Consider the following 21,996-nt stretch of genomic DNA (forward strand, 5'->3'; position numbering starts at 1 on the left):
GTTAATATAATAAGACCTTAGTTAACTGAATGATCTAGAGCTTTCAATAATTTGAAAATATGGGTCCAAAGAAGTGGATCTCTGTGTTTCTGTGCAGCTCCCATGACTCAGTGGCATGAATCGCACTACGCACCACTGTATGAGTAGTTTGTGTGAAGACTTACTAAGCTTCAACAAATATTTATTAAGATTTACTGTATGAAAGAGGCAAGATCGGGTTTCTAATGGTCATACTGCAAATCCCCTCTAACAGGACAGAAACCTAGAATTGCCATGATAATACAGTACTTGACTGTTAAGTAAGGCACCACTTAAAATTTAAACAAAATAGAAAAACATGAACCATTTTATGAGCAATTTCAACATGAGCAGTTCCTGTAAACTAAATTCAGTATACAGTATAGATATTGCTTCCTTGATCTATCTATCCATATATACATAAGGCTGATCTGATACCAGCATCTTTTTATAGGCTTTAGAAATTGTGAATCTCACACCATTGCATTTGATATGACTTAGTATATTAATTGACTGGCTTTTGTGACTTTTAAAGAGGAGATTATTTGGTGTTTTTTCCACTTTCCAAAGAGTTGCTAGGTTATCAAGGACTTTCTAAGCCTGCATGAATGGCTCTCTAAAGATTTCATCTCATGGCATAATGCCTGCTCAGCTTGGTGTTAAGAGGAAGCCCAGTGCCATTAAGAATCCATTGTCCACAACCCAATGCCATTTCATTTCATGAATTCACTCGTTAAGTGCCTGTGATATATTATCTCACAGCGCTTACTGATAACAATAATGAAAACTAAGCACTTTAATGCCCCTTTCCCAGAAGCATTAGCTGAAGTTAGTAACAATAACTGGACTCAAAACACACAAATTTATAAGTAGTATAAAACATAAAACCTAAAAATAATTAACTCTTTTAAGGCAAATAAGTCTGAGATTAAAATATACTACTGTTTTCTGTAATGACACCAAGTTTTTTATGATTAAACAAAGGGTAAAGGGGGAAGACTGTTAGTGCTTATCCATTTTGATTATGAAACATGTTTATTCATCAGGTGTGTCTCGAATTTTTCATTAGAATAGATGATGCATAGAACTATAAAATTAAAAGTCAATACCACATATTTTTTAACATAATCAGGTTTAAAATAAGCTGATATATAGCTATTTCATTGCAATTTTTCAAATAAACAAAAAGCATACTTTCTGCGTCACAAAAACAAGACCTAAATTGATGGTTCAACTTGTGTTAGGCTGCATTAAAGGGCCATCAAGCTAAACATTATTATTATTCAGAAAAATGACATTCATCAGCAAATAAAATTCAGTAACAGAATCTGCTAGATGCTGCCTTGCTAACAAAATATGGTGATATCAACCGTCAACTATCGGGACATTACCCTGTATAGTCACTGAGCATTCGAATGACCTTCATGCAGGTGCTGTGCTACGGTCATTGTATTGATTTGTAGATTTTTATTGTGTATTATAGAATCCTGTTGTTCTTCTATGAAGTGTACTGTATAAAAATGTGGAAACTAATGTATCACAACATAGTGAAATCATAGTAAATGTATGAGGCTCATGGAAGTATAGTAATGTACACTGAATAAAACAAAAACACAATGGTCTTGGTTTAAAATCAATTGCTTGTTGGGCACTTGCTTGGAATAACAATATTGAGCTCAAGTAATTCAAGTTACAGTATGTGATTTTATACAATAACCAGATTCTCAGAGAAAACGGTTGAAATGTCATGACTACTCAGACATGTTTTTAATAAATGCAAGAACAGCAAACGTTACAACCATATTCCGCTTGAGTAATGAAGCAGGTTGCTATCAGCGTGATTGAAAGCTGCTTGTGTGTGAGAGAAGATGTCCAGAGAATGAAATGTTGCTTCAATAAGAAACGGACTGGTCCAACTGTGTCTTTGAGGGACAGATCGAGAAAACATAGTGTCTCTGTCCCAGCCAGAATGTTACATCACTCTGATCAAACTGCAAATTTAAGGAAGCAATTAACCTGGGGGAGATGTGATGATGGGATAGAAAGGAATCTTTAACATGGGAACACCTTAAATGTAGAATGAAAGCAAATACTGCCTGGTAATATGACAACATTGTTGAACTAACAGTTATCCATTCCTCTAGCCAATAAGAAAATGTTGATTTTCCTCAAAAACAATTCAAGAACACAATGTGTAAGGATTACAATGACACATCTTCCAGAAAGCAACATGAAGCACAATAAGAAACAACAAAGCTTGCTGTGGCCAGCTTGATCTACTAAACTGTTGAAAGGTATGTGTTAAACTTAATATAGATCACACCTCTCGCCAGCATTGGAACATTTTCTTTTTGCCAGGGGTTTAAGTGTGAAACATGACACTTTTGCGTTCACTTTTTCTTGGGTTTTGTTGTACAGTATATCTGTGTTTAAATTAGTTTTGAATAAATCCATTACACCTTACTGTCACATTTGTTTTGTGCATCTGTGTACAACATAAAACACCAAACAAAACAAATACATAGCATACAGTAAGTCTTGTAAGACTATGAGAAAGGTACAAAACTACAGTGCAAGTTCATTACAGTAAATTTCCAGGGTTATTACATTTGTTTTTAGCAAATTTGAAAATACTTTCAGCTGAAGACTCTTCATTTCCTGTTTGCATTATATTCTGCTTAATGAGTCAACATCCGTTTTATTATAGACTACAGTGACATCACATAATGTCTGCTGTTGTAGCTAAGGTCTGTTTCGATCTTCTTTTCTTCTGCTTGACACCCCTGCTGTACTTACAAATTCCAATTATGATTTAAGGCTCAAATCAATGGCAAAAAATGTTGAAAACACCTTGTGACAGACTCGAATCGTTTTGTTTTCATTTTTCATTTTGACATGTCTCATGTCTCAGTCCCCACACAAAAAGGCCTGTCTCTGGGGAATTCCTTTCTTTGCTCTTAAAAGCAACAATATTTAAGAGTAAGGTAAGCATTTCAAAATGAATGGCATCCCCTGGTTTAGAGCTTATTGATTTTTTCCTCTTTATTCACTTTAACTCAAGCACTGGCCTAGGAAGTAGAATTGTAGCTTTCCATAAACTTTCCAATAGTGGGGCATTTTTTACTCTTTCTCATGTGCTGACTTATTGTAGTATCCATCTGGATGATTAAAGGAAACACTAAACGCTTTCAAACTGTGGGCAGACTGTGCACATACATTTTTTCTTCTAGCACTATTTTAACAATATTACAGAAAAAAGTTAGCGATGACTATCATACATATGATTTTGAAAGAGTATAAAAAATATTAAATTTATTACTTTTGATGTGTGAAACTTTGTACTGTATTTGGTCTAAGCAATGAGGTGGCAGCAGTCATGGCTCTAGATGTAAAGTAGGAATACTATGACAGCAGAACACTGTTGTTGTATCTTTGAGCAAAAAAAAGACTGCTTCTGTAAAATGCCCAGCTGTAAAGCTGTTTTAACAAAAATTGCATTGGATAAAAACTTCAGCCAAAATTAATACATTATTAAATAACATCCAGATTATATTCTGAGAAGCGATAGTTATCACCCAATTTGATAGCAAGCAATTAAAAGAATTACTTAATGTCTTTAGCACTAGAATGATGTGACGTAAAACTTTATGAATGCAGAGTGTTTATGAAGAGGGTTTTCACTGCTTGCCAAGAGAATGATTTGAAAGTTCTTGAAATTGGTGAGATGCTGAAGCAGGAAATGGATGAGGTCTGAAAAAAAAAGATTGAATTACTGTATATGCATTTTTAAGGCTTAGAAATTGATGCTTTTAAAAACAGAGCATGATTCAGGCAATGATGAAATCAGAACACAGGCACACTTTCATATGGAAAGTTATAAACCCCTTCCACGATGAGGATTTTGTCTGCCAATGGAAGCTTTTGTCTACCTAACAGTTACAGTACCTAGGTATTGGATCTGTAATTTGACTTTATTTATCGCAGGCCATCACTCTAATAGTTCAGATACTGAAAGGAAATAATGGCACAAAAGCACCCATTTAAAGACTTTTGAATTGTTTGCACAATTCTCAAAAGTACAGTGGAATGTGATCTTGGTTTATTCAGCTATTCATATGTAAAGTATTTCTACAGTACATGCTTAATATTCAGAAGAAAACTTTTTGGCAAAATTTCCACTTTTTAATTAAGACTTGACTGATGGATACATGGTCACGTGACAGAGGAGAACATCCTCCACAGTCTTTTTCCCATTTTATTTTTTACCTAATGCCGCACCTTTAGCTTTCACAGACACGTTTTGTTAAGCTGCAAGAAAAAAGCCTTTCATTAGGCTTATTAGACAGCAGCAGAAACTAAATTGGTTACTCTGAATTAACAGTACCCACAGGGATGAGAGGTCTAAGCTTGTTAATACGCAATTATATTTTCCAGCTTTTAATTTTCCTCTCAACTTATTTGGAGGTATGTATGTGGTTGTACATGAGGATTCCCTAGAGATCTCTGCTGGAAAAGCTCATTGGATTAAATGTTCTGGTGGTTAATTGGGAACAGCTTGTCTTGATGCCATTAAAACATTCCCTCGTCCTGTTTTTAACTTGATGTTGTAATATTTGTATGTTACCTTCCATTGTAAGAATAATAGCTCACTGCCCACCATTAATTTTAGTATTGTACAATGTACTTCTATGATTTTTGGTAGTACACATAAGCCAGAGTTTCCATTTTGCTTTACCATCTCATTATTTTACTATATGACATCTTAAAACATGATTTCTCAAAAAAATGTACAATCTGTATAAACTGTTGCTAATTTTTTGTTGCACCAACACAAAGCTCTTCTTTACTTTTCTGAGTCTGGATAGTATGGCCTTGAAAACTAATTGAAATGAATAGTTTCCCCTTCCTCATTTAAAAAGAAGAAATAAAGGTACTGTATGTAGCAAGGCTAAAGCATTTTACTGTAGAAGCATATTTTCTAACACTAATGCACTGTAAAGTATGATACAGTGCATTAGAATGTTAGTATAACTTAATAATGCAGTGATCAAATTAGAGAATTAAACCAGTTTAATATAGCTAGGGTGAGTGCTACTGTTTCACACACTCCAGGTATCCTGCATTCAAATCCAGTTTCCCCAGTTTTTGTCTCACATCCCAAAGATGTGCTAGTAATGTTCAATTGGCTGCTTCAAATTCTCCAGTTCTGATCCCTTATACTGCTACTATGAGAGGTAGCAGGACCCTCTGCCTGAGTACTCAACCCTATCAAGAGTGGCTGTGGTGCATCTGTGCCCTGCGCTCAGGATCAAGTATGGGTTGCATCAGTTATATGATTAGCATTTGTGTTTACCAATCAGCTTCTTTAAATGAATAGAGCAGGTGATCATTTCACTACCATTCTTTATACTGGATGTAGACGTTTCACTTTGCCCGATTCACAATAATACACATCAGTGGCGTGCAGTATTCTATGATTTATACAAAAGTTCAAAAGCTACAATTTGAATGAATCTGTGAACCACAGAGTCAAATCAATAAATCAGAGAGTTTATTGAATTTTGCTGCATTTTTACTTCACTGAATCAAGATACTGTACAATACATTTTAAACCCATAGCTTCAGATATGCTGGGACTTCTCCATTAATGTATGTCAGAGTATTAATTTGGATCCTTGAACATCTATGGTTTTTAGTTCTGGCTTGATTGCCATGAGGAAATGATTTTTTACACTTCTCAAATATGGTCCAGCATTTTTATTTTGCCTTTTGCTCTCTGAAAATGTAAATGAAATTAGATTTGTTGAACCTAGTGACAATAACCAGCTGTCTTGTAAGATACTTTATAGACCACAGCTGTTTGGTATTATTTTGGGAATCTTTCAAGTAAACATGCACAGCCAGATAAATAGCATAAATAATTAAAATGGGCTCGAAGCACTCGTGTGTCGGTCGAAGAAAACCTTATATACTTTCAAGATGCAAACTACACACGTTAATCTTGATTTTACCCTGACAGCAGCTCAAAATGACTTGAATCCATGCATTTTCTATAATGAGTATCAGTTTTTCTTGATACTACTGTGTGGACATTTAAACATTTAAAAACTCTTAATACTGTGGGAATACAGTATAATAATGCAACACATTATTATACATTATTTATAAGATAAATCTTTAATTGCTGGGTTCATTTAGAAATATTAGAGATTAAATTAAGGAACTCAATATTAATAGCCACTATGGTAACCTAAGGCAAGAGGCTTGGATATGCTGTAGAATGTGATGGAATGAAATGTGTCTTGAGTCTTGTTACCTGACATGCAAGTAGTCTCACAATGACAGTGATGCTTGCATTAATGTGCATTCAAATTTAAATGCTTAGGATGCAAAACATTCTGTCACTTGAATTATCTGCCAAGTGTTATCTAATGTCATCATGTAAGCACATGCTGTGGCACACATTTCCCTGAATCACATTTGGAGTCTTTCATCACAATGAGGGTAAACAGGCTGTTTGCATTGACTAGCAACCATGAATCCTCCACAGTTCTATGAAATTTCGGATTTCTGCCATCTGTTTTAGTCACTTCCAACATTTTTTTTTAATTGAGTACATTGTGTGCTTGCCATTCAGCCTTTGATCCTGTAAGAAGTTTCTATTCTTCTTTGAGAATCTTTTGTGATCTTTGACGAGACTTCCTGACCATAAACAATGGTTGACTCAACAGCTGCTTGCCCAAGTTTAGAGAAGATAAAAATGCAGTTTGTTCTTGGTTTTCTGAAGAAAACAAATGTGAAAAGGTTGACAGATGGAGAATGCTCATAAAAATTTCAACTGGATTTAGCCCGTGGTAGTTCGTGTCATCTGTAGAGACCAACAAATCAACTGAAGACAGTCCAAAAAAAACCTCAGGAGGAATGAAAGTGCAATGCATTCTTATGATACACAGGGATGCGTTCCTAACAATGTGTACTATGTATACTTCTCTAAATCTGATATGTTGCCTGTGAAAAAGAATGTCTTGGTGACAAGCAAATAATTACTAGCACATTTTTGTGTATACAGTAAATGAAGCTTAAATTCCCATAGCTCTGCATACCAAAGACAAGCTTTTATTTCCCTCAAGCTACAAATAGTGAAATCAAATTACTGAAATTCATTCATATATTAAAGGGATGACACAAAGTTTTATTCATTGCTGCATATACACCCAGATCCAGCATAAGGTGTGTCATTCTTTTCAGAAAAACAATAAGCTATCTAAATGTTTTATTGATTATGATTGATGGTTTTGCCAAGCTGTGTGTCCTACATCTGCAACAAATAATAATGAATATGGCGTACATTTCAAAAATAAAAAACAAAAATATGGAGCATAGTGATTTCTGTGACCTTCTATATCTCTCCAAAGACTGAACTTGCCAGGAGACAGATCCATTTTGTCTCCTCTAGTGTTCCCGAGGAAAGCCATGTTTCCTCTCTCATATTAAAAGACATCATTCTTATTACTTCATGATGTTATGGTTCTTTTTTTTTCACAATGGGGAATTCACCTGTGAAAACAAACCAAGAAGAAATTCAGCACTGACTGGAACATTAAACCTTTTTTAAATACTGCACTCATTAGCAGGACTTATTATAACCTAAAAATAAAGTGCAAAGAAAAAGAAAAGTCCTGCTAGTGAGATTTTTTTTCTCTGCTGCATTTCTACCGCTTTCACTTTTATTAACCCATCTGAGAATGAATTATTTTAGTCTTACAAGTTAATTTAAGACATTTAAAGTAAGACAAGACATTAGCTATTAGTCACCTTTTCCTACTAAATATTTGTTTTTATTTCCCCCCAAAGGATTAAGTGTGAGAATGGAAAATAGCAAGAGTTTTAGATTCAGAAAAAAAAGAAATTTAGAATAAACAGTTTTTAAATATAATTGAATATTTTTCATTGCATAGTCCTACATCTTTGAAGCTAATCAAAAAGGATCACAGTATTTTGAAAATTCGAATATGGTTTTTAGTAAATGTGCGGAAAATGACAACACAGTAGATAAATGTACATAGTACAATATTAAGTACAAAAGCTCTTGCTTCTCTGACAATCAATATCATCCAATGCTGGAGGGGCCTGTAACGAACAGTTCTTTCCGGACCCTATGCGGACGACACAGTCCAACAGAGTGGGGAAACACTAGGGAAACGTCATGCAGGAAAACGGGGCTGAAGACAAGGGGGCGTGTCCAAGGTGCGCTGGTGCACGGGGGAGGTGTGGCCGAGGCGAACAATCCGAGAGTAGTCCTTAGGGAAAATCCAAAATGCAAGGGTAAGTCCAAAACCAGGAGATCCATCAGAACAAGAATTAAAAACCACAAAGGCCGGGTCGGAACCGGCGGACGGGGAACAGGAACGGGAACAGAGGTTAAAACCTTAACGGGACCAGGCGCTTCCAGGTCCCGGACTCGCACGATACGGAAATCAGATGCAGAGCCCGGATGAGCGTCAGCGCCTGGCTTTTAAGGTGGGCTGGGGATAGGGAGCAAGTGCACAGAATAAAGTCACAAGTGAAAGGGCTGGAGCACCCTTAAGGAGGGGGGACTATAATCGTGACAGGCCTTTTGGACTATTGAAATGTACTGTACTAGTCATGAATTGTCCCTGTTCAAACTCAAGTTTTCCCATTAATGCACATGGATAGACAGACAAAACAAACTCACAAATCCCACATCATCATTGATTCGATACCGGTAGACAAAGACATGCAGGTAAAGGAGGAAGCACACTATTGGCAACAGACAAAATCAAATCTGACTAAAATACATTTTTACGCTAGCACAAATCTCCAACCACTAGGAAATATTGTAACAGTCATGTTTTGTCTTACTTGTAATATTCTGGCCAAGAGTGTGTGTTTTTTGTGTTATCAGTCATTGCAGAGCTCCTCTTGCTTCGGATTTAAATATCAGCCAATGAATTTGTAATTGACCAGACCTGTAGAAGTGGGGGGAGTGTTGTGTTGAACTGGGTGTACATGTATCCTGTGTTAGGGAAGAATTAGCTGAGAGTGATTAAAAGAGAAATAGTTGGAAACTTCAAAGCGAGAGTGAAGGTGCATAGCTGGGTGAACAGGAAGAGAAGAAGCTCGATGCTTCAGAGTCTTCTGTAGTATAAACCATACTGTATATACTGTAATTCATTTTTAGACGCTTAACTTGATGTTGTAATTCTTTTAATCATCGAAGTCACATAAGGTGGCAGCAGTACTGCTTGGAATGGCGCATTTAAATCTCTTTTTATATAGAACGGTCAAATCAGTTTTGGAGTGCCTCTGGAAGTCCTTTATGTAGTTTCAGCAGATATCCGCTTCTTTATTTGCTCTGCATAAGGCATTTTATTCAGAATTTATAAGAAAATGAGTATCTGAGTATCTTTTCTGTTTCTATTAATTAAAATGGCAGATATGAAAGTTCAAACCTGTCAGCCTACTGCATTTTTCCTTTTAAATGAATATTTAACTTATTTAATGAGTTGTTTTCACTCACATAACTGTGAGTTGTGTGACAAATTAGTCAGATTAATTTGATCTTGTAACTAATCAGTTGTTCAGTTTTCAGTGCCTCTCTCATTCTAAAGAACAGTCTTAAGGATTTAACAGAGCGCTGTGGCAATTCCAACTAAAATACCATCTATCACATATTAGAGCTTTTGTCATGTCTTTAGACTTGGCTACCTTGTGACTCTCAGGAATGGGGTATTAACTGTTTGTCTACATCTTTCTAAGTCTCATGTGCCACTCTTCTTCAGACAAACATATCTGTTGGGTTTACCCTAGCCAGTGCACTGCCTCTTCAAAAAATAAATCACTGATTGCCATTTGGAAAATTTCTATTGTGGCTGTGAAACAAAATCTAAGTTACGTAACATTGTCAGCCAAGTGATATCACATATTTCCTTATTTGATACATTTTTATGATCACATATATAATGTAAATGAATTCTCAGAATTTGGTTTCTGTGCTGTGCTGCATAAAAACAGCTGGAGATGACGAGAGCTGTAATCTTAAATCCTACCACAAGATGGCCTTTAATATCATTGACATATAGTGCTGAACATTTCAAACAAAGCAATATTTCATTTCTTCGCTAGATGGAAGTAGCAGTATTTCATCATTGAAAGTGGGGAATGCAGCTACAAGCAATCCATAATTTCATTTTTAATGACTTTCAGAGAAGACTACTGGTGTTTGGTTTCCCTGCACTCTAAAATATTTATAAGGCCTTGGTTGATTTACAAATGCTAACATGTACACAGAAAGTAAATCAAGATGACGTTTAGTCATATTTTAGGTGCACAGAATGTAAATATAGCTGACTTTAATGTACTCAGAATAATACAGGCCAGGTTTCTGGAAAAAATGTGTATGGTTTGATAACTTGAATGATAACCCCAATAAAACCATTTTATTTTTAAAGTGTTATTATTATCCTTCAATGCTGAGCAAACACATTTAGATTTGTTTTTAGCATCCTTGAGTTAAATAAGCAAATTTATATCAGCATGTATTATGTTTTAAAAAAAGAAAAGGCTCATAAATTCTTTAAACTATAAATCTGTTAAAGTTACAGAAAAGAGGAAAGCTGTGCTAAAATATTAACTTAAATTTCAGGTATTCTGAAATATTTCCATAATTTTCCATGAAATAGAGTAAGATGTGTGTACTTTATAGAGCAGAACTGGTTTTCTTTCTTGTAAATCCATACAAGCAATCAGATGGAACAAAGAAAATCACTTAAGCTTCACAGTCATGTTTCATGCACAGGTTTAATCAGATTTCTTCAATGGGATTAGAGGCACTTAATCTAAAATAATACCGACAGATAAACAGGGTGGAAGGTGTGTATGCCACTAAGTGTTAGCAGTGGCTTTTATAAAGCATTCAAGAGATGAAAAGATAAAAGGATTAAAACAAGAACTTAATCCTGCATTTCACATTCACTTTGCTTTTTATTATTATTGTTGTCTTCATGAAAGGAAATAAAGCTGTGTAAAAAACAAGCGATCATTTTGAAGAGAGGTATTATAAACACAATCAAATAATAAACTTTTATTTTACCAGATACGTCAATTGAGAACAAATTCTCATTTACAATGACAACCCGGACAGTCCCCTTTATTACAACAGGGCATTTTATGGGCTCAATCTGAGTAAAATGTGGTGCTGAAGGACACAGCAGTAATGGCTCGCTCAGGATTTGAGCCCACAATCTTCCAGTTATAATTTTACAGGCCTAGCCATTACACCACAGTGCTCCCAATAAATGCTGATAAAATTACCAAATGGAATCCAACCCAGAAGCTGCAATGCAGTAGTGTGGAGAAACTTGCCATCATGCCTCAAACCTGTTCCCCACATTAAACTATATCCTATATACAATAGACAATGTTGAGTTCTTGAATTATACAACAATATGAAATAATGTTAAAATGATGATAATGTATGTTGACTCTATGCAATTATGCAATTTAACTTCTCTTTGGATAACTAAAATCATGTCCTTTAAAATACAAATGTTTTAGCAATACCACTTACAGTATTTTAACCAGTAGATACTTTCTGTTGTTTACAATGTTACTGAACCTGTTACCTGTAATATGTCTAGAGTGTGCTTGGCTGACATCTCCAATAGCACTGACAATCTCCACCTATATGAATTAGAAATGTCTGCCCTCTGTGAATGGGACTGAATCACTAAAGAGCAGCTAAGAGATGCTGCTTCAAATCCTGCTGCGCTCCTCTTACTATTAAAAGAAAAAAATTGAGTCATTATTTCTACTAAATAATTACAGCAAAACAGTCAAGTGTAGGTAGTATTTAGAATGCTAAAAGTGTACATATTAGGTCACCACATTAAATTATACCTTCAATACATATACAATAATTGAATAATAGTAATTGTTAAAATATAGTTAAATAACTGTCCAATGTTATTAAATTAGCTTATAAATACAATTAATCAAAAACTTAGAATTATGACTACAACAACTTACAGGTACATTGCAAAACACTAGAATTGCTAAATTACATCTACTGTATAAAGTAGTACAGTAGGTCACTCTCAAGACCGAAATACAGCTGCAATATATATATATGCATACTGTATACTGTATATATGCAATATTTCAGTCATTTATATGCATAGTTTAATCCTTAAGCAACTATGACATAAGACAAAATTAAATGCAACATACAAAGCAAAATTTTAAATTTGATATAAATAGGGCCTGGAATTTTTAGTTACTGATTTTCTGTTTGGTGTCTACGTTCTCCAGCACAAGAAGGTTGATACTGTATATCGTCTTTTAAAACAATTTATTAAATTATCATTCCACCACACTAGCTTAATCATATCAATATATAATGTAATTGCTACAGTTAATGTGCATAAGCATAGATTATTTTACATTCATAGATTCATCAGACATTTTGATCAGTTCTTTAATTTTGTTTTGTGTCAATCAGTAATCTGCTGTAAATACTCCTTTCTGAGAAATGCCTGTATCTTGGAATGGTACACTTTTTCCAAGTGAACTCCCTCTGACCAGTGTCAATATTAGCCTTTTGTTTTGCGTGTCCTTCTTTTGCTATACTTTGTGTGTCAATTGATAAATTAATTAATTAAATGAGAAATTGTGGATTTTTCCAAATAAATTACTTCCACTGGTGTGCAGTGCAGGCAAATATTGTTCCACTCATGCACAAGATGCTTTTAGATGTCATCCATCCACCCATGTAATTTTCTTTTACACATTTGTTTAATAGCTCCATTTTATTTATTTGCTCTAATAAGCTAATCATAATTAGTTTCCAACTTTATACTGTACTTAATAGCATTTTCTGTGCCACTTACCTAATGATTGTTCAGATTACAGTTCCTACAGAGACACCTAGAGGGTAGCAATTGAACTGCAGGTTAGGAGTCCTGAAGGTCATGTGATCAAGAAAAATTCCAGGCTCAACATATACTGTAAGGCAGGATGACATTTAAAAACCTTTAAGCAATAAAATAACTAAATGCTTGCAGTGGTATTTATCAAAGGTCATCTCTCAGCTCAGATACAGACTGGAGGAAGTTGGAAAGCTGTATTGCTAAAGAACAGATTTACTATAGTTAATGCCAGTTAACTGAGTAGACATTTGTACCATGCAATATGTTATACCATAGATAGCAAATGACCGCCAAACTTTTTTGTTAGCAAAGTTCAGTTGTATATTTTATTTAAGCTTTAGTTATCTTAAAAAAAAAACATGGGCACTATATATATTCTTGTATTTTTTTTATTAATGTGCAATTAAGCTTCTTTCGGTTCCTGTTTTTGAACTCCCCATGATCCCTTTTGACCTCTTAATTTAGGTTGTTTAGTGTTATAACTGTAACAGTTTAACACTTTGTGTTGTACAAAAAACATCTTATTTTAAATGTATTTGATTTTGGCATCTTACCAAATGGGCTACTGAACTTATCACTGTTAACTCTGCTTTCAACTGTGCCATGGGACTTTTATTTGCACAATATTGTCAATACGTGCTAACTGGTCCTAATATAATGTTGATATTGCATCTTATCCAAAAAGCATTTCTAAAACATTAAACAAAAAAGATTAACTATATTAATTAAAATCACATTGAGGATGCATATGTGTTTATTTTATATTGATCTATACAGTATTAGAATGTCAATATATCCAGGGTTGTTTTGTACTTCTATGAGTAGGTTAATACTTATTGACCTTAATTGTACTGTATTTCATTAAAAAGTGTTCTGTAATGGAGAAACTTTTAGCATTCAGGCTCTTAGTATATATGATTCAAAGATGCAGGGTTTTATTTAACTTATGGATTGATCTAATTTATCAGGATGAACAACAGCTCAAAAACTACTTAAAAGTGGAGAATGCTGTGTAAAATGAAAATTGCATGGAATAGCTAAGTTATACCAAAATAGGCAGTAGAAACAAACAGAGAATCCTGACCAAGCACTTGGTAAGGAGGAAGACCTTCTTACAAAGATGCATTAAGAAAGGTCATTTTGGAAATGGGCAAAGAAAGACACACAGCAAGAAATGCAATCTCGTGCTACGCAGTTGGTAAATGTTCATTTATTATTACCTTCCTTTTTTCTTTATTTTATTGATGTGGTTAGTTTCTAACCTTTCTCATCATTCTAGTGCATTGCATATTTCAAAAGTGAAAAAACAATGGGTTTTTTTCAGAAAGTGAGTTTAAATGTATTCCCATGTTTATATTCATTTTGAATCTGTGTGTGTTTTGCGTTTGTTCATGGTGACTGAATAAATTGGACTTAAGTGCCACTTCAGTCTTAATTCTGCTATAGTTATGACTCATCAGAACAAAACAAAAATGATGCATTGTGCTTATTGTTACTGTCGAATCTTTATTTCATGGATTTGCAAGTTTTTTGCTTTCTGAACTACAGTATAGTTCATTTAATGTTGTATTGTTTAAGAAAAGATTAGTAAGTCAAATCCCAGTCTCGGAAATGGACTGATGCCATCTTCAGAACGTTTTAAAAACTTCTAAAGGTTCAAACAAGCCTTCTGATATTTAATTGCTCATATTAAGATTGTATGTTCAGGTAAAATGTGAGCATAATTGAGTTAAGATGTTGTACTTATAATGTTCAGTTTGTGAACATAGCCATTAGTATGATTGACAGTAAATAATGTGATTCCTTCATTGTAGTATGCCTGTATAGTACGTGACATTAACAGTTTGTGCATTTAGTTTGTGAACCTTGTTATCCTTTGAATATGTGAGCAGGCTGTCTTAACCACCTGTGCCTTTGAAGCTCAATTCCAATTATTCCAACTTTGACCTCATTTAAACAGACATGATATACAGTGCAGTGCATACTATACATAAAGTATGTATCAAACAGTTTTTAATTGCTTGTTTCAAAATTAAAAAGGATCAAAAACAAAACCATTGAGACATTACATGTATCATATGTAATTTTGTGACAATTCATTATGGCTTTGTTTATTGTTCCAAGGCACCTTAGTAAGGAGCCCGAAATTTCCGATTCATTTTTACACACATTACTTAAAAATTTAATTTTGAAACCTACTGAGAGATGTAACAGCTCCTTCATTAGAAAACTGATGGAGGGTTTGTGTTTATTTATTGTGATTTAGTATCAGCCTTTATCTGTAGCATGCAGTGACTATTGATAAGACATGCGCTCAAAATATTGCAACTTGGACCCTTTAAACAACTTTTAAACACATATGTACTGTACAAGGATATGTGTTGCTAATATGTTAATTGTAAGACATGATTTAGCACATTTTCCTTCATTTCACTACATGCATTGATTTCAGTCAGAATGCTACTCACTGATATTGTGAAATGCATTTTCTGAAAATATAAAATAGAAATCTTCTTCATGAATTTTAAGTAAGCTGAATCCCTATAAAGACAGAAGTTTATTTGCCCAATATGTGAGGTGGTATGGATCAAGTTAATTGCCTAAAATAAAGCAGATTAAGATCCACTTCTCACCACGAAAAACCTGTGTTTCACAGTTTGCATATATAATTCAATAAATACAAGCAGACAATTTGTATTAATTTGCAGACAGTTTGTAAGCAGCCTAATTAGAAATGATGTGTGCTTAATTTGTGCCAGGATTCACTGGAGCTCAGCTCTGGCACCACTCAATGTGAGACTCTACACTATCTACACACCAGGACCTTTAAGTACAGCATGTGAAACTGACATGAAATCTTAAATTTGCATGATTACATCATGAAATATATATTTTTAAGAGAAGATGGTCTCTGGTTTTTGTTGACTTGATTAGAGTTCCACTAAAAATCCTTAGTTGTTGACTAAGTACCTTAGAAAAATACTTTTTAATAAAATATGTGATTAAAGCATTATTTTATTAAAAGAATGAAAAATAAGAATAGTATCCCTAAACAAAATTATATGTTTTTTATCTATATGGTTGCCTATGGGCTTTATATATAATGAGCACAGCTCAGCCCTGCCTCTGCCAGGACTTAATCACAGTCACTGGTGGGTTTAGAGCCACACAGCACCACTATACACAGCAAAATTTAACACTCTCTGAGTTTCAAGGAGGTGATATGACTTTTGTAACATGTTTAGTGCAGTACGGTCTGTTATATATTGGATATAAGCTAAGGGGAGTAGAGAGTCAGATTCTGAAACCCTATGGACAAAAACTCAAAAAGTTCATCAGAGTTGAAATAAAATAGTTTAAAAAAAGCAGGCCTAACAGCATAAAGAGGAACAGGCAAAGGTTTATTCCATGCTGAAAGGTAAAGAAAAGAAACAAAATGTTTTGGCTATGGAGCCGTCAATCTGAAGAATGGAATGAACCATTACCTGTTCCCTTGCACCCTACGCAACCTGACACAACTAATGGCATACAGTTTGATCGTGCTATTTGACAATACTAATTAAAAAATACAATTTTCAATTTATCACCTGGCATGTTTATGGTACCTTGAAAATGCACATGCTTAATGATCAATGGTACATGCTTGTTTTCACACCATTGAAAAATAACAAAAAGGTGTTTGTCTTAGGTGGAGAACTCATACACACCTCACTGAGGCAGCCAAACAAGGGTTCCTTGTCCCCTTCTTAGTGTTCCTATAATAATAATAATAATAATAATAATAATAATAATAATAATAATAATAATCTTTATTTTATATAGCGCCTTTAAAGGTGGCTTCTCAAAGCGCTTTACAAAATGACAACAACAGTGAAATAAAAATAATATACAAGATAAAACACAATTACAATATATAGAGGAGACCATGGATGGTGGTACTAAGAAAAGCAGAGGGGTGAAGAATGGAACCAGTTAAGTAAAGGCTTTTCTAAAGAAGAAGATTTGAAGGAGTTTAGAGAAGGTGACTCTCTGATATCCTTGGGGAGAGAGTTCCAGAGCTTGGGGGCATAACAGGAGAAGGCCCTGTCACCCATTCAATGTGGGGGACAGTAAGGAGAGCAGAATTAGAAGAGAAAAGGTTGCAAGGTGGGGAGTAGGGCGATAATAGTTCAGACAGGTACTGAGGTGCCAAGCCATGTAGAGCCTTATAGGTGAGCATGAGGATTTTAAAGTCTACACGGAATCTGACCAGAAGCCAGTGCAAGGACTCCAGGATAGGAGTAATGTGATCATTTGCACTAGACCTGTTCCTAACCTGCCAACCAGTGCTACAGCCTGGACTAGAACCAAGAAACCCTAGGCTTTAGGCTTACTCTGCTCTTTGTGCTGAGGCACTTTCTGGATGAACCATTCCAGAATTTCCAGAGGTTAATGGCAGTGCCTATAAATACTATAAGTCTGTGTTCTGTATGTCTTTTTAATAAAAGCCTAGAAAGAAATTTCTATAGTCAGTCCATAATCATTTGGACCCATACAGTATTACTTCATGTACAGTTTTTAACAGAAGTTTGAATATTTCTCAGTGCTCAAAGGTAAAATGATCTGTTTTTTTCTGAGATGACTTTTCTTGTTAAGTACCATCTCTAGTGTTGAAAAAAGTAATAACACAAGAACATTTATTTTTTAAGAATATTACGAAACAGATGCAGGCCATTTTGATCATCTAGATTTTTAGATTTAATTTTAGACATTTTTAGAAATAAATTAAACCAATATAAGAATGTTACACATTACTCAAGTCAAATATGGAATCTGTTCTGTGTTCTGTTTGCAGATGTTCAGTACATTTAATTTAATGTGTTTGAAATGCGCTTGTATACTGTATCTACTTTAGTCGTGGTATGTAAGCTGAAATCCCTAGAAAATTAAATTCTTCTAATGATATCGGGGTGCAATATACAGTACATAGCTGTAGGGGACAATAAAATCCTCCATACAATAATTTTTAAGATATTCACCTACGGATTTCTCTGCTAATAACTGGCTTAGAAAGTATTTTCTGATGGATAATGTGTTTGATCCCATCCCTCTTAATGCTACATCAGAACCTTCTGTAACAAAATTATACCCTTTCTAAGAATCACCAGCTGCTGTCTAGTAAAAGGAATTCCAGATGTTTCCTCCATTGCATTTACCAACCTTTTCATGCTTTGTACAGTATATTTTTAGCTGTATACTGTATAATGTAGTACTAGGACTAGAACCATCTGTTATTGGTTACACCTATCAATGGTGTAGCCCAAGAATAAGAAATACAAAAAATGAGCAATAGAATAAATGACGATAATATTCATTGCATATCTGTTTTCATCTAGGCCACACCACTAAATTTGCATTTGTAAATGTTTTGGATTTACAGGATAGTGCATAAACTGAAGAAAATCATCACCGTTCTTTTCAATCAATCACCTAAATTTGTCCAACCTCATGTCTCTAGGGCTTTATCAAATTTCAGCTTTCTTGAGAACAATTGCAGCTAAAGAAGAAGCTCAATTTTTTAAGTCAACATAAAGAATAAGTATAAACAATTAAAGCTTTTTTTTGTAATCCTTAATTGAGTTAATGGAATCCACTGGGCCTTGAATACATGAGGCAGTTTGATTTTCAGCTTGTAAGTGTTCTATATTGAAATGAAACATGTAAAAATAAACATATATATTATTGTAACGCATACGGCCGTCATTACAGGTTGTGCGAGCCATCTTACCAATGCAGTGACATCACTGCCCTTCCCTGTGAATAGCAGGGACCGCAGCCGTCGAGCTGAAGGGAGATCTCCCTTTAGCTCAACTGGCTGGGTCCCTGTTGAGTGATGCCGGAGGCCCAGGTTTGAGTTCCCAGCAGTGGGGGGGCCAACCTGAGGCGGCAGCGGTGAGGGCGCATACCCACGTGAACCCAAGAGCACTACATTATTATAAATGTCCTTGATAACAATGAAAACTTACCAACATCAATGTTTGAACTAACATTTTTATACTTAATTTTCCAAAGTATTGTTAATGAAACATGCATTCAAGTTTCTCTCAGAATTTGATACAGATTTACATTTTAGAGCGGCAGCAATCTTTCAACATGCTTCTCCATATTCAGATTGAATCCTGTGCCTGCTCTATATTTTATTCAACTGGACCTCTTAATTGGGTTTTAAACTTGAAGATTATTCTAAACCCACCCATGATGGCCTAACAGATAACATCAGTAACATGCTGGGATAAAAGCTAGAGTAAGTCTTTCAATCTTGATTCAATCTTTTTTAATAGTCTGGTAATCCCTTCTTGTGGTGCACTATTCAGCAGGAATAGTTATAATATTAATTTAACGGTGAAAATAGCTCAACTAGAACAAGAACACTTTCGGCTCAAATGAACCCTAACATTTTCATTTAGTTCTAGCAGTTCATATAAGCAGAATAATACATTTTTAATACACTAAAAATTAAATTTCAGAATGTTTTGTGTTTTGCAATGTTATTTGTACTGCAGTGGAAGTGTTCCATTCACTTTAGATTTAATTTTTGCATTTCTAAATTTTCTTAATTATTTCCCGTTAACAAATGCCATCTATATTCTTATTACAAATAACAAGATAGACCTTTAAAAGGTTTAGAATGTTTCATCACTTTGCATCGGGGCAAGACTGATGTTACAGAGTTTCATATCTCAACCGCTTATTATCTGGCATCCCAAAATGAAGAGCTGAAACAGAAAGCAAACAAATGAAACAAAATGCTGATAACCTGCAAAACTGAAACATTACAGTACATACTGCAAGTTTTAATCTGAAAATTTCTTAAAAGCTCCCTTTGTGTTTTGCACTTTCCTTTTTGCACTATCCCTATAAACCACACATATATTGTGAACTAAATAATACAGTTCCTGTAAGCTGAAACAGTAGCAGCATCCTCAACAAAACCTTTAATTGCAATGTGCTTCCTGCTGAGGAAATCTCTTGAATGCCTGTGCAGCTGGCCAGCCATGTGAACATACATAGGGAGATAGGGATTTGCTGTTTGGGAGAAATACGAGTCTTTCGTTCACCTTCCAAAGATGTGCTTCATTGTGGAAAAACTGCCGGTCTGATTAATGAAGAAGTGGACAGTTTGCCCCAGTACAGAATATGGATGTTTCAACTTCATTCTGTTTTTTATATGTATAAATATCAAAGAAATCTATAATGGATCTTCCTTCATCTACCTTGACATATGATCTGGAGCTCTTGTGTTGGTAAAAAGAAGAATGTGTTGGAAAGATAGCAACCATTAATGTCTATTAACCTTCAGCTAAGAATAAAATAAATGAGAGATTTGTTTTACTAAAATACTCCAAATTTGAATGTTGAAACAGGCACCTTGTAGCTCATCAGAACCTCTTCTGTACTCAGTAATGGATAAAAACCATATCTTCCCTCAACAAATTCTTTGACATTATTTTTCCAGGTTTATTTAGTTCATAGTGTTACTGAGTAATACATCTATGTTGTTTAACAAATGGGATCATATTTAAGAAGGTTTTGTTATTCAAAATTCCCTACTTTCTTTCAAGTGATGTACCAGTGTGGTGTACTCAATCTAGGCCAGAAACTGATAGTTGTCTCCCAGCAGCACAGCTCCTTTTGAATAATGAATTCCTCTGTGTGGCAGGGATCACCACATGCAGTTCACACGGCAGATGAGGCCTGTTATAACAAATAAAATACCTAAACCAAATACCTGAAGAACAGTAGCCTTTCTATTGACAGAAAGATTGAAAAAATCTCAGTTTTTGAAGAGCTTAATGGTACATGGAAGGCTAACAATAAATGAGGATCACATATATCTGAATTGTCCTACAAGAAATTACATTTTCTTAACCAATTATTTACTAGGTTTCCTGTCAGTTCATTTTACAAATGTTTGGCAAAAAGATGTCAGTAATCAACTGTTTCAATGCAGCCTCTGATTGATTAATTGTGTTTAGAGGCAAACTGAAAGTATCACATGCTGTTAACTTTGTATCATACTCAATTCACGATGTCTCATAAGGGCAGGGCTTATCCTGTTTTCATGGTGTTAAGTTAACAGAGAGCACATAATTTCAGCCCTGAATAGAACACCAGTGTATTGCGCAGCCTTAACCCAGCAAATGTTAGTCTCTGTTTTTTCAGCTATGTGGAATGGAGCAATTGGGGTACAATACACAGTCACTTAAGGTACAACAGCAATATCTGCAGCAAGGACTTAAAACCCACAAAACCTCATATACTGTACAGTATGAGTCAAGAGAATTACTCACCATCCTATACTGCCCGATGTGAGGCCAACATAAGAAAAAGACAAAACCAGTTGATATTATTTTCGTACTTTTGCTTTGACACAAGGAGACATTTGCATTATCACATGTTTCTGTTAAGACAGAAACACCTGATGATTTTCTGTACTGGTCAGTTTAAAAATGTCTGCATGAGATAGTAGATCCTTTAATACTGTATATGCCCAAAATTGTCTTCTGTTATTTCTTGTTCGTGCAGCTCATATGGAAGTCTTTTCTGATAAAAAAAACATGCCCTAATATGCCTTGAGATTTTAGGGGAAACACTTAGGATTTCAGTGACTCAGATGTTCATACCTCTCCTTTGAACTAGGATGTATCTTCTGACGTCTGTGTTGCTAATTTTAGACCTATAAATGTGCTAAAAGTCACATCTACTATAAATCAATAAATTGCACAGATTAGAACAGGTTTTATTAGACTTCTTAACATGTCTAAAATTGGAGTTATCCAAGTCCTTACTCCCCTTTGAAAATTTACATATGGCCCCAGGTAATTGTACTTTATGTAGTCATATTACTTACTGTATGTGCAACACTTTTGCTGACAATTGACAGTTTCATCACCACAACCAGAAAACAGTGCCCTATCCAAAATGGCAATGCAAATGATCTGGTATGAAATGCAAATGCCTTTAAAGAATACATCTGTATAGTTTATAGATA

At 34.7% G+C, this 21,996-nt stretch overlaps 1 protein-coding gene across 1 annotated transcript in view; it reads left to right on the top strand.

Annotated features, from left to right (window-relative positions):
- The first annotated feature begins 14,118 nt into the window (after positions 1 to 14,118).
- cdh5 (cadherin 5) overlaps positions 14,119 to 21,996 on the top strand; it is a 31,063-nt gene continuing 23,185 nt past the window's right edge. Inside the window, exon 1 of the mRNA XM_015367928.2 lies at positions 14,119 to 14,163. The gene's annotated coding sequence lies outside the window, so the exon portion shown is untranslated. The remainder of the gene's footprint in view (positions 14,164 to 21,996) is intronic.

Source organism: Lepisosteus oculatus, chromosome 20 (assembly GCF_040954835.1).
Source record: "Lepisosteus oculatus isolate fLepOcu1 chromosome 20, fLepOcu1.hap2, whole genome shotgun sequence".
NCBI lineage: Eukaryota > Metazoa > Chordata > Actinopteri > Semionotiformes > Lepisosteidae > Lepisosteus > Lepisosteus oculatus.